The 15,208-nt window shown below is 40.6% G+C and overlaps 1 pseudogene; it reads right to left on the minus strand.

The window, feature by feature from the left end:
• Nucleotides 1–6,121: 6,121 nt before the first annotated feature.
• Nucleotides 6,122–15,208, minus strand: part of LOC103741004 — an 80,139-nt pseudogene continuing 71,052 nt past the window's right edge.

Raw genomic sequence — 15,208 nt, forward strand, 5'->3', positions numbered from 1 at the left:
GAGTTACTTTACATAAGCATGTGATGGATGATGAGTATTGGATGAGATAACGTATCATACCCATGACTGCAGGGAGGAATCCAAGCTGGGACTTAGACTCACAGAACTCAGGACCTAACTACTATCTTCTCATACCTACTTGAGTATCACAAAAATTTTTTTAAATATTTCATTTATTATTTTAAATTTTATGTGTATGACTGTATTGCCTACATGAACATGAGTGCACCTGTGTTGCGCAATGCCTGGGGAGGTCAGAAGAGGGCACTGGATCCCCTGGAACTAGAGTTAGGGATGGTCATTAGACTCCATGTTTGTGCTGGGAATCTAACCTGGGTCCTCTGCAAGAGCAACCAGTACTCTTAACTGCTGAGCCATCTCTCCAGCCCACAGTGATTTTTTTATTGACTTGAAGTGGCAGTTTCTCTTCACCCAAGCAGAGCACCTGTCTTCTTCAACCATTTGTGATTGTGTGTAATATTTTGAAATGCTTATAGCTAGTCCAATCTTCAAATATTGTTTGCCTCCTGCCCAATTTTAATCAGTTGACCTGCAGGTTCAAACACTTAACAGGTTCATAGTCAAGGATCAAAGAGATTTAAGTTTAAATTTCAACCTTATTGGTTCACCATGTCATCTTGGGAAACATACTTCTTCCCTGAATATCAGGGTTGTTTTTTAAATCATAAAATGAGATCTGTAATACTTTCCCCAGAGATATTTTTGTTAAGATTGTAAGTTGTCAACCACAGTGCTGGGTAGATGGTTTGGTTGGTAAGGTGCTTGCTGAACAAGCATGAGGCTCTTTCTTCAGATCCCCAGAACCCACGGAAAAGGCAAGGCATAGTGACAGGGACATGCACTTGTAATTCCAGCACTGGAGAGGTGGAGACTGGCAGATGCCTGGAGCTTGCTGCCTGGCTAATCTAGCTAAATCAGTGAGCTATACATTCATGGGGAGATGCTGTCTCAAAAAATAAGGTGGAGAGAAATTAAAGAAGATACCTGTGGCCTCTATATATGCACACATGCACACACACATACAGGAACATGTACACCAAACATATGCAAAAGATGTCAACCATACTGTTCAACACATAGGTATTTATGTAACACATATTAGTTTTATATCACTTACAATTTTTATAATGTTATTGTAAAAGTGTCATATACTTATAAAAATATGCATTATATTAAAATGTAAATAAATGTATTTAAATGTTTACCAGCCTGTATTTTTATGGTGTACAATGTTTACAAGAGTTACTACTTTCTGCTAGGGAAATTAACCACAGACATAAAAGATACACCACTTTCCTTTTGTTTTCTTTTTTTTTTTCTTTTTTTTTGTCTTTTTGAGACAGTCTCCCTGTAGCCCCAGCTGTCCTGGAACTCACCATGTAGACCAGGCTGGCCTCAAACTCACAAAGATTGGCCTGCCTCTGCCTCCCAAGTGCTGGGAGTAAAGGTGTGCGCCACCACGCCCGGCTCACTTTCCTTTTAAAGGAAAAAATACTCTATATGTGAATAAAACCATACTCTTTGTGTTCTGTATCAAACATTATACATTTTAGGATTTTATAAGAACTGATTCAAAACCCTTTCTTATAGGAAGGGAATGTTTAGAACAGTTACAGCTTGACTTGATCATGTAACCAATAAAAGTGCATATTATTCTACTGTATATATTTCCCATGATGAGGAAATCAAAGGTTTGGGTGACTCAGGGTTAGAGTGCCTGGGAGAGCTTCTGTTATCCAAAGGCCTACCAATACTGTGGGTCTGCAGACTACTTCAGGATGAAAGTCACTTTCCCGCTACTACATAGAATCCCATCTCTCATACTCTTCTCTGCAGAAAGCAGAACTCATTGTTTCCCCTGTCCTATGGCCTGGACGTAGAGACTCACTTCTAGCAACAGTGTAGGACAAATCAAAGACAGTGACTTGAGACAGAGGATCCTAGTAAACTAGAGTGGTCAAGGTCAGCATCATCAGAGGTGAATTATGTCAAGGCCGTGTGCCCTGGCCATGCTGTAAGAAGAAAGGGCAGTGAAGTACTCACCACTGTGGTATTCTTCAAGATAAACCATAGCCCCATGCTATTCAGGAGAACACAAGTGTTAAACCCAATTAAAACCCATTCTACAAAATTACATAGCAAGTATACTTCAAAAGTTGAAAAATAAGGAAGGATTGAGAGAAATGTCCATACACCTCACAAGACTTAGGAGACATAAAGATTAAACTCAATGTAGGAAACTAGATTAGATCCTAGAACAGAAAAGAAACATTACTGGAAAAATTGATGGCACTTGAACAAGGCATGCAGTTTAAATAATGACATTCCACCAGTGCTAACTTCATGTATACAATGTCGACTTTGGGGGAAGCTGAGTGGAGGGATACTGAACTCTACAGTACCACTGTAACTGTTGTTATTTTAAGTATTATTTCAAAATTGTAAGGCTTGAAAACCACGCAGTCAGGCTGTAATAGCATGCTTTCATAGCACATGCAATGTTCTGGGTTCTATCTTAAGCAAGAGAGAGAAAGAACACACATGTCAGAGAGATTATAATATATAAATGATAATTGTGGGGCTGGAGAGATGGCTCAGTGATTAAGAACACTGGCTGCTCTTACAGAGGGCCAGGGTTTGATTCCCAGCACCCACATGGCAGCTAACAATTGTCCATAACTCCAGTTCCAGGGGCATCTGGCACCTTCTTCTGATGTCCATAGGCATTGCATAACATGGGTACACTTACATACATGCAGTCAATATACTCAGTCACATAAAGTAAAAATAATAAATAAAATAATTTTAAAATGATAATTGTATATATCGTAATTTTATATGATCTCCATTTGTTCAGAGTTATGTCATTTATACTTTTCTGTAATACATATAAACTATACATGTATGTGTGTATAGACATAGATATTAGCAGAACACCCCAATTTATGATGTTGCAACTTTTTTAACCTCAAGAAGTTATTTCTCATAAACCAAAAACATAACTGCTCTTTGTGTTTCCAAACAAATCCCGGAAATGAAAACCACCATCCATATAAAACCAGCCATAAGCCTCCATCCAGGTGGTGGAACGCCATTGGAACAAAACACGTGGCTGAAACAGGATGAATACAAGCTGTAGCCCCAAGTCCCTTGAGGGCCAAAAGGTCAGGTAGGTATCTCAGAGGGACAGTATAGGCTGGGTGATTAGACAGATGCAAGACTCAGTTCTGCCTGTTACTATGCACTCCTGAGCAAGTCGTTTGAACTTCCTAAATCTCTTATTCTTCATCCATGAAGAGAGATGATACTCAAATCCCAGAACTTGGGCAGAAATTAAATAAAACTGAATAGAGAATGTAGTTGCTGATAAAATTTAGACAGAGTCATGGCAGACATGACACATGGTGCCTTCCTCATGAAGGTCCAGAGTATTATGGTAATGCAGTGTTCTCAGCTGGGATAAGAGTTTGATGATGTGGATTTGGTGCTATCAACCAGTGAGAGTTATGGCAAAACCCTCTGGAGAACAGGAATCTAAGCTGCTAATCAATGAATACTTCCTAAGTATGCACTTGTACTGAACCACCTGGAAGACCTTATATAAATCACATTGGTTACCTTTTTTGTATTCTAGTTACTTGTTTATCCAGGGTGATATAACAAGCCACCCTAAAACTTAACAACCTAAAGGAATAAAAAATAAGATGTGTTTGACTCAAAATCTGAAAATTGGGTTGATGAAGATGCTTTCTTTGCATTATTTATTTTTATTTTATGTATATGAGTATTTTGCCTGCAAGTATGTAAGTGCACCCATGTGTGTAATGCCCGTGGAGGCCAGAAGAGGGTATCATATCCCCTGGAACTGGAGTTATAGATGGTTGTTAGTCACCATGTGGGTGTCGGAAACCATACCCAGGTCCTTTGCAAGAGCAGCCGGTGCTCTTAACTGCTGAACCTTCTCTCCAGTCCCAAGATTGGTTTGTTTTGGTTTCACACTGTTTTAGCAGGGGCAGCTCAAAACTTAGAAGATGGAACAATACCCAGACTCAGTTATTCACACACCTGGGGACTGAAAATGCCTGCTAGTGGCGATCTCAGTTGGAACATTTTTTAGTAGCCTACCTAGATATGCAGGGCTTCATCACAACATGGTAGCTGCATTCTAATGGAACCCTTCCAAGAAAGAAAGCCAAGGTAGAAGACAAGATTTTCATTCCTTAGCATCAGAACTCATATAGTAGGGACTGGGGTATAGTTCAATGGCAGAACACTTGCCTAGCACACAACAGGCCCTGGATTCTGGCACTACAAATAATCAGACAAAAGTCATATAGCATCTATTTCACTAAATTCTCTCCCCCAGGGATTCCATACTCTCAGAGGAAGGAAAATAATCTCTACCTCCAGACTGTAGCTGATAGGGTTATGAGAGCATATGAGCCTGGAAAATAGAGTGCTGTGGCCACTTCTAGAAAACACATTCTGTCACATCTGATGAGCAACTGACCCTCATGTTAGCAAATGGTGAAGAAGAGCCAGAATCAAGCACTTTCACTTCATGTGAAAATGAGAAAGTGAATCGCAGCCAAGTCTGGCAAGGAATGGAGTGCCTCCCTGACAGATTTCACTTTCACTATTTTCAGAGCCACAAGCCCTCTCTTCCCTGTAGGCCTCTGAACACTTACCACACCCTTCAGCTTTCTGAAGACCAACTTCCTCTTGCACACAGGTTTCCACAAGGTCTGAAACAAGCGATTCATTTGCTGGGTCAGTGCCCTCTTCCCTCCCCTCCCCCCCAGCCCTGAGGATACCTGTACTGATGGTCCAGTGTGCTCTGCCACTACTTGCAGCTCTTTTCCCCAGAATTATTCCTGGTATTTTGGTCTCCTCAGTCCATAAGTAGGGCAAATTAGAATCTTGGGGGAGCTGCCCTTAGCCAATGACCAATACCAGTTGACCAATAACTACCTTAACTCCCTTTCCTCCTGGGACAGAATAACTTACACATTCCATACTGGCTACCCAGAGTCCTATAACAGAACTAAGTTCCCAATAGTACCCCTAATGCCTGCTACCCCTGTTCAAATCAGTGGTGGAAGAACAGTCTCAGATTGGTTGTCTCAATTAGCCGCTTAATAGTATGATTGGCTAATGATAACAGTGCATTGTTAAACTTTCATAAAGAAAGGAGAATATTTTGTGGCTCTTGTGTGCGTGTGTGTGTGTGAAGTATGTGTCGTTGGTATCTTTTCCCTGCTCACTTTTCTAATCCCCAAAAGATATTCCATGAAATCTACACGTTAGTAATCTGCTACATTTAAATCCTTGCTTTGGAGTTTGGGAGAAAACCAGACTAGCATATTCACTCTCTCTCACACTGGCTCAAAGTTAAGCCCCTGGGGGACCAGAACGATTGGCCCAATGTAAGTCATATGATCATTTCTTCCCCAGTCTTCTATAATCAGGGGAATGAGTCATTGTTTCTAAGGCCTTCCCACCATCAGGGATTATAAGTGGGAGCAGTCCCCTGAAGGGTCTGAGGGCAGAAAGATGTTTTAAAACATGGCCACTCAACTCACCATGGTGCATTTCTGATATAAATTCAGAGTTTCCTGCACACCCAGACCCTTCTACCTAAATCTTTTCAATGGAGGTCTCCAAGTTAAAAGCATAAAGCCCACACCTGAAATCCTGCCTTTACTGAGTATATGAAGAAATGCTCTTTATAATGCATAGAAATAGTGAACTACTCCTATACTAGATACTGCATGTGGTACTCTCATTTTATCCTCATAGATACGCATTTTGAAACTGAAACAAGTGGGAAATTTTCTTTATATTGGTCTTTCATTCTCATTAGGCTTATTTTAATGGATCTCAAAATTTTGTGACTGAGTTTTTGGTCAAGTTGTTTCCATTAAAAAGTACAATTTTAAAAACTAATAAAAAAACTAATAACTTAAAATACACACACCACAAAATATTCTCCTTTCTTTATGAAGGTTTAACAATGTATTGTTATCATTAACCAGTCATACTATTAAAGTTAAATGGCCAATTGAGACAACCACACTGAGACTGTTCTTCCACCCCTGATCTAGACAGGGGTATTAGGCCTTAGGGGTAGCATTGGTGACCTTTGTTTCTGGGCAGATTTGGTGACCTTGTGAGCCCCAGTACGCTTCTTGTCCAAGGCTTTGATGACACCCACAGCAACTGTCTGCCTCATATCACAAATAGCAAAAAGGTCCAGAGGAGATAGAGAAGCTTTCAACACACAGGGGCTGGTCTGGAACTATATCAACAATCACCAGATTACAAAAATTGAGGCCTATTTTCCAGCTTCTTACCAGAGCAGTGATCAATCTTTTCTTTAAGCTTAGCAAATTTACAAGCTATATCAGCTGTGTGGCAGTCCAGTGCAGGGCCATACCCGTCCCTAATTTTGCCTGGATGGTTTAGGGTAATTACATGAGCAGTGAAGTCAGCTGCTTCTATTGGTAGGTGATTTAAAAAAGCATTTTTGTTTTCCCAGTTCTAGGCTAGGAAAATGAACAGCAGACCCCAATCTTATCCAAAGGACTACTGACAACTGATTACCGCTAGACGAGGAACAGCCGACCCTCCTAAAACAAAGACCTCTAGATAGGCTGACTAGATTCACCAGAAGGGTAAGTAGTGGGGAATGGCTGGGGTGCCGACAACACAGCAGACAGTAGCAGGGATATCAGAGTATAAGGGCTCTGGTCGGGGGAGGGAGGCTATGGGAGGGTGCTATCTGGGAAGTAAGTGTAAAAATAAATTAATTAACTTTTAAAAATTTTAAATAAATAATAATTCTTCAAAGCAAAAAAACCATTTTTATGAATTCTTTGAGAATTTTATATAACATTTTATCACATTCACACACAACTCCTCCCAAATCAATCCCCTTTCCCTATCCACTCAATTTTGTGCCCTCATGTAAAAAAAAAAAAATCCTGTTCAATTAGTGCTGTCTATATACTCCAGGGTGTACAGCCATCCACTGCAGTGTGGCTGACCTACCAGGGGTCACACCCTTAAAGAAAACCGACTCTCCCTCTCCCAGCACCTGTCACTGCCAACTGTTTCTCAGCCAGGGCTGGGTTACTGCCCAACTCCCTTCTCCACGCTGGGATTTTGTCTGGCTTGAGCCTAAGCAGTTGCTACCTTCTGAACAACAGCAAGTCTTCTGGAACCGTGAACGTGGGATTCCTTTCCATTTATTTAGATTTTCTTTCATTTCTTCCAACACAATTTATACTTTTCAGTGTATAAGTTTTACATTTGTCGTACTAGTTTTATTGGTTTTTTATCTTTTTTAATTGAATTTTTGTGATTTTCATACAACATAGTCTGATCCTTCTCTGTATCTTCCCCAATTGCCCCCATCCAATTTAACGTACGCACACACACGCACGCACGCACGCATGCACACACGCACGCACGCACACACACACGCACACACACATGCACGCACATATAAAATATGGTCTATTGAGTCTGATCTGTGTCCCCAAATGTCCTCCAGTGTGCATCCTTCCACTGGGCTTGGTGGGTCATTTTTGGTCCCACCAGCAATGTTGCCACAATGAACACCTTCGACAGACACAGTCTTAACGTTGAAACCCACGTTGTCCCCAGTAACATCTTCACTCAAAGACTCATGGTGCATATCAACAGACTTTACTTCAGTTGAGACACTGACTGGAGCAAAGCTGACCACCATGTCTGTCTGGTTTAAGAATGCCAGTCTCCAGTAAGCCCACAGGGCAGTACCAATGCCATCAATTTTGTAGACATCTTGGAAGGACAGTTGCAAAGGTGTTGTCAGTTGGCTGACTTGGTGGCAGGATGCCATCCAAAGCTCCCAGCAGTGGTCCCACAGGCACTGCCACTTTGATGGATGACTTTCCATTCCTCAAGCCAAGGTATGTTCACACTTGGCCCCAGCGTGTTGTCGCCATTCCAACCTGAAACTGGCACAAATGCTGTGTATCAGGGTTGCAGCCAATTTTCTTAATGTAGGTGCTGACTTCCTTAACAATTTCCTTGCATCTCTTAGCTACAGGGTGGCTCTGTGGAAATTTTGATGACACCAACAATTAGTTGTTTCACACCCAAGGTGTAAGCCAGAAGGGCATGCTCACCAGTCTACCCATTCTTAGAGATAGCAGCTTCAAATTCACCAACACCACCAGCAGCAATCAGGACAGCACAGTAAGCCTGCATCATTTTTTAAAATGAAGTCTCATGTCCTGGAGCATTAATGATAGTCGTATATTTGCTGGTCTCGTTTCCACAGGGAGATGTCATTAGTGATGTCATGCTCACACTCAGCTTTCAGTTTGTCTAAGATTCGGGTATATTTGAATGGGCCCTTTCCCATCTCTGCATCCTCCTTTTCAAATGTTTCAATGGTTCATTTGTCACCAGTAGTGGTAGACTTGCATAAATCTGTCTATCCAATGAAGACGATGTTAACTGTCTTTTCCTTTCCCAGTTTGGCTTCGAGGTTAGTGGTGGCTTTCACAGACCTACATTCTGGCGGCAAATCTGTTGCAGAAACAGACAGTTGAATAAGTTTTTAAATAACAAATACTTTTAGGCATGGCACCATATTGTTTCAGATTACCATTTTATTACAGGTTATTATAGATTTGTAATAGTATTTGAAAAATTAAGAAGTGAAATGAAACATAACTAATGTTATCTAGAAAGCAGTGCATGTCTGAGCTCAACTACTTTGCAGCAAAAACTTAATTTTAAATAAGTAAATTTATTTGGGGTTACTAACTCTAAAATCTGACCCTAGAATTCTTTTCTGGCTAAACGGCAAATCCAAAAATTATAAAAATATAGACTCCCTCCAAAAATGTGTCTTATTATTAAAAATGGAGTTTACTTCTGAGTGGATATGGACAACTGAAGACTGTCTAACAAGAATCCCAGTGTTATACAAGGGAAACCTCCTTTCTAGTTCTTGGTTGGGGTTCTCCAAGAGACAAGAGACTCCCAGAATAACGTATGTTATTGGCCACAGCCCTTGGCTGACTCCCAGAAGTTGAAGGTAAGACCATATTGCTGAAGACATCACATACTTCAGACACAGGACTTACAGCAATTGAGCTGGTACTGACCTGGAAGCCTCCTCCCTGAAGACTAGCTCTTTTACAGTATGCAAACAGCAAGGAGGAAAACCAATTAATGATCCTACACAGCTATGAAGTCTACGAACCTCAACAATAACCAGTCCAGCAAATGTCTCTGTTAGTAAAATGATGGCATTTTTATTTTGGAGGTAATCAATAGCTGTCTAATTAACCTAAAGTCTATTTATAAACTAAGAGTTGAGAAACTTCCTCAAGGGAAGCTATGCATAGTACTGTAAACATAGCCAACTACACATGGTTGCAGACATCCTAAAACCCAGAGAACCCACTACTGCCACATTCCTAGACCAACAAAATTTCTCACTATATTCTAAATATGTACCTTCATATTCACAGACAAGTATAGCTCTCACCACTTACCAAGGAAGCTTCTTTGTGCAACAGATGGAGACTATTACAAAGTTCCACAACTGATCAAAATGAAGACACTAATCAACTGTGTGGTACATAGCCCCAACAGATACATCTGCATTGCAACCCCTACACCTAAGGCTCAAAGAACATTGGGGTGGAGGGGCAAAAGATTGTTAAGAGCTAGAGGAACAGAACACCTGCTGCTAGATAATGCATTCTAGGCATGACAGGAAAGCTGCCTCCATGAAATCCCAAAGTATGATTGCCCAACAAGACCTGTATAATGTAAACCTAAGCTGGTATGCCAATATGGATGGGAGAAATGACAGTGTCACCTCTAGATGAAGAGCTACAAGCAACCAATCAATGCAGAGGGAGGGAGAATTAATTTTCTCTTGGGAAAAGTTTCCTGGTAGATTATCTTATCCCAAGTGGTCAGTCCTAAATACATGTAAGCAGAAGCACTACTAAATGGACTAAGTGTATTACATACACACATACATACATACATACATACATACATACACACACGTACTTATGCATGTGTGTACATATATATTTAGCAATAATAACCAAAGAAAAGGACAAAAAATTGAGGCTACATGGGAGAAAGTGAGGGGAGCATGGGAGGGGCGGAAATGATGTAAATACACTGCTCATGTATAAAATTCTCAAAAAATAAAAATATATATAATAAATAAAATGTATAATAAAAAATTTTAATGGAGTTTACAAAGCTGAATTGAAAAGCCTAAGTTGCAATAGTTCAGTCGCCTCTATTCATTGCCATCTTCATTCATAAACTAAGAGATGAGAAACTTCCTCAATGTCTTCCAGTACTTCCTGGGGTCTGATATGAAGCCATTTTGCTAGCCACAATACTGACAAAGGTGAACCCTCAGCAAGTTGATGACGAAATCCATCATGTTTCAGTCATGGCCACCATGGGCCCCCAGGTTTCCCAATCCTGTTCCTGACCTTGTCAGTGTCAAACAAGGCATCCCATAGCGTGTTGACAGGGCCATCTTGATCAGTGATACTTGAATCAATCAATGAGCTGCAGATTCGCCACCAGCCAGGCCAGTCCCGGATTCTGAGTATAGCTGTAGACACTGGCTCTCCCACCTTGTCATGTTCTTTCTAACCTCAGGATGAAATAGCCTCACTCAGATCCAGAGTTTCCCAAGAATTCAATTTCTGCCTCAACTCTCAACCAAGGGGTCATAGGGATAATATTTCTCCCTCTATCCAAATAGTGTTAATTCTAGTACAGTTATTGAGACAAACGAATGAGAATGAGTATGCAGATGAGGGTCGTAAGGATATGTCTCTCGTGCTGCCAGAAGCACTTAGATGCTATGCCCAGTTACTTGAAGAAAATTAGTATCTCTCAGCCAAGTTAATTCTAACTGACACAAAATGACCATCAGAAGTATGGCACTGGGTTGTATCCAAGCAATGCTCACTGGATGGCAGCCACTATTCATCTTCCATTATTTGCTCCTCTCCATTCTTCATGATGACCACAAAAAAGCTCAAAGCAAAGAAAGCTGAATAAAAACCCCAAGTGCACTCAAACACAGCCGAAAATGATCAGACAAGCCTGAGGACAACAGGTATTGAACAAAAGACAGCTCTTGCCTGGTGGGTGACAATAATACTTAAGAAAAGGAATTAGAAGTGACACCAAATTCTGTGTATGTACAGTAACTGCCATTTTACATGAAAATTGACTTTTCCATGCAGATACCATGGAATATACAGATATACCTTCCAGATGCAGAGTCACCTCTCACAGAGAGAAACTCACTGGTTATCCTTGAAAATATGGATGCTAACTTAACACACACACACACATACACACACACACACACACACAAACCCTTCTGTTTTCTCAATGACACACACACTCTACATTCAATGGAATCTCAACACCTTCGTTTCATTTCCACCCATGTGTCTACCAGCTTGGTGAATTTAAGCATCCATGGTTGTGAATATGGGATGGGAATCTACTTCTTTCAGAAACAATCTTAAGGCTAATATAAATTGAGTACATTGTACCCACACTGAAGTAAATTTTTTTTAACCTAGCCTATCTCATTCCTTCCCTATGAGCATCTTATGAGATAGATCCTGATATTATTAGAAATCTGGGTTCAGAAAGGTTAAGTGATTTGCTGGGTGTTTCAGTGCTAGCCACAATACTGAAAAGGCAAACCCTCAGCAAGTTGATGACAAAATCCATCACATGTGTCATACTCCACTGTACTATGCCATTATTTTGAACCGTTGAGTTTGCTCTTGTCAATTCTTCTGATTTAGAAAGTTGGCATATCAGTAGGTGTTTTTTTAGGGGGCCTATGTCCACAAACTCATTAACTCATCATTGTCCATGAAGAATTGTTTGTGTAGCATCTGCCCTTGGAAATAGAATCCTGGCAGGACTGAAGAGTGATTGGTGGTAACCAACTGGCTCCAGTGAATTTCAAAGTGAGTACAATGCTTGAGGAAAAGTCCACTGAAGGAGGTATCTTATCATTCGAAGGAGTTCATCAGCCTTGGAAGTTCAGTCAATGGATTTGAATCCTCTTACAGCTCACACACACAATGGCAGAATCCTTTACACAATCGTGTGGCATTTTCAAGGTATTTAAAGGCCAACCTCTTGTTGTTATGAAATGTAGCAAAGACATGAAATGTGTAAGATGACCACTGTGTTGAGATACATGAGAGCCACTGCTGTAGTCTGTGAATTATCCCCCACAGGCTCATGTATTTGGACATTTGTTCCCCAAGTGATGCCACTGTTTTGGAAGGCTCTAGAACCTTTGAGATGTAGAAATCAGTTGGCTGACATAGGCCACTAGAGATGAGCTTTGAAGGTTATAGCCCTGCTTCCAGACCAAGCAGTCTATTGTCTGCCCCATTATTTAACTGGCAGCCTCAAGCTCCCATCCATGCCTTCCTCATGACAGATTATCCTCTGAACCATGAGCCTAAATAAACCTCTCCTCCCTTAAGTTGTTTCTGTCGGATAGTCTGTCACACTGATGAGAAAATCAACTACTACAACCACTACTTACCTTCAACTATTCATTTTCCCCCAACATCTGAGGAGGGGCCCATTCCTTATTTAGGTCTGCACTGAGTATTCTACCTATGCACCTTATGTTGCTTCACAAGAAGCCATTGTGACTGATATTTTCTTCTACTTCATAAATTGAAAAGTAGAGGTTTCCAGAAGGTAAATATTCTATCCAAGTATACCCGACTGATCAGTGCCAAGATGGCATAGGAACCCACATCTAATATCAAAGATCAACTCTTTTTCCCACTGACTAGACAACTTGAAATATTTTCCTGATTTGAATCTGTATGAAGTCGGAAATCCTTTGGGGACCATAAGGGTATGCAATATATATGGCTTATGTGAATAGTAATTCTAATCTAAGAACCCCACTGAAAATGAGGAGAAAGAGACTTGAAGAGACTGGAAAATTCACACTTCTCCTGATAGCTTCCAATCCAAAGATATTTGTTCTCTTAGCCTTAAAAATATTTAAGTCCAATTAGATAGCTGTTGATTGTCCCCCAGATATCAGTGTTACTACTGTACTGATAGAAGTAGTTTGTCATGCAGGTCATTATGGTTATTAGGGTTCAGGGCTAGGTTGGACCATTGATTGTTTTTCTCCCTTTGCAGTTTTCATATTATCATCTGTCATTATGATAGCTAAACTTCAGTAGAAGAACTACAGGTCAGTTCTTGCTCCATTGCTCCAAGTCCTGTATCTGAAACGGGTCCTGTCTTCAGCAGTAGGGTCTTATCTACTGGGAGATAACCAAGAGGTTTGGCAATAGCCTATGTTATTTTGGGAGTGAACTCATGAGTGGCACTGTAAACTCAGCCAAATACACATGGTAAGAGAGGACCATAGATCCTAGAGAAAATCCTATCTCTTTCATATCTCTAGACAAACAACATTTCTTACCATATGCTAAATATGGATCCTTATATTTACAGGTAAGTATACCATACACCACTCATCAAAGAAGCTTCTTTTTGCAATAGATGGAGGCTACTGTAGAATTCCACAACTGGTCAGACACAGAGAATATACATCTGAGAGATGCCAAGTACTAGGTGACACACCTACAATTGAACCTCTACACCTAAGGCTCATGGAATGTAGCAGAACAAGGAGTAAAGAGAACACTAATACATCATCCCTCAACTGCTGCCAGTAAAGCTTCCTTATAAAACAGAGTGTGATGCACACAGAAGGCCACAACTGGCCAAGTTTTAAAGAACAAGAGACTATAGACTGTATCGTTGGATGGGATTTCTGTACTGAACCTCACCCACCCACATTTGAGGGACCATTGAGGAAGAAGGGGCAGAAAGATTGTAGAGCTAAGGCTGGTTCGTGAACACAGGGAAGCAGAGGCTTTCAGGCTGCTGGAAGCTTACACATGTGAACTTGTGGCAATGGTGGCATCAAGCACTGGACCAATGCCAACTCAATTAAACAAGGGCCCAGAGGGGAGAGAGAAATGGGTGGTGGGCTGGCCCTAGACTGAGAACTCTCAGAGACTGACTGATGCTGGGTGAGGGAGAGTAAGCCTTACATATGATCTCCAGTGGACGAATTTACACTGAAGGACATCTGGGTACAAATGCTTGACTGGATGGGACATAATGTGTATGGTGGAATACATGGGGTCTGGGGGGGGGGAATGAGGGGCCATGAATGGGGGGAAGGGTTCTAAATTTGATTAAGAACTGTTGTATGAAATTACAAAAACTCAATAAAAATTTTATGGGCCCTAAACACATTCAAACATAAATCATGGGGAAAGCATCCTTTTCACAGCCAGGTAAGTGTTGTCAGGGGAAAGAACTTCCCTTCACTTCTCCCCTTCCTCACAACCACCTCTGACCTCCAAACTAAGTTTGCAGGCCTCTTACAGAACCATTGCTGTTTCCTAGAAAACCTGACACAAAGTAAGAAAACAGTGATTTAACTCTGGTCTGGGTATAAAGTTTGAATAAGATATTATATTTTAAAAATTGATTTTGTGTACTTCTTGGGCCAACTTCCTGGTATCAGAAATTTCTTTTAACACTTCACATTTTCCTCAGGCTTCTCAGATAGCCACAAAAATACAGAAAGTGCAGAGCATAGCAGAGAGAGCCATAATTCAGGAGCCGAGTAATAGGTGAAAGATACTAAGAAATTCAGCAGGGGCCAATCTACCCTAACAGCTGGGGATCATTTGGGATGTTAAGATGAAGTTTTAAAGGACACCATTTAGATAAAAATCATATTTGAAAAGAAATGCATGTATGTTTCAAATACCATCAAGGACAGAATGACTCTGAGCTTCATGTGCTTTGCAAACATCTGCTTGCTCTTAAACTTAACTCATCTTGTACCATAAAGTGAGATTCAGTTTCAAAAACCTCCCATATTTTTATATTGGGGTAACTCAGACACAGAAGTTTATGAAAACACTGAAAAGAAAAAATAGCATACGTAGAGAGATGTATAGATCACAAACTGACTTTTCAAAAAGCATTTAATTTTGAAGATGTGATATGGGCGGTAGATAAGCACATGTGTTTATGAGCC

The sequence above is a fragment of the Nannospalax galili genome, unplaced genomic scaffold, assembly GCF_000622305.1.
Source record: "Nannospalax galili isolate Female #2095 unplaced genomic scaffold, S.galili_v1.0 scaffold241, whole genome shotgun sequence".
NCBI lineage: Eukaryota > Metazoa > Chordata > Mammalia > Rodentia > Spalacidae > Nannospalax > Nannospalax galili.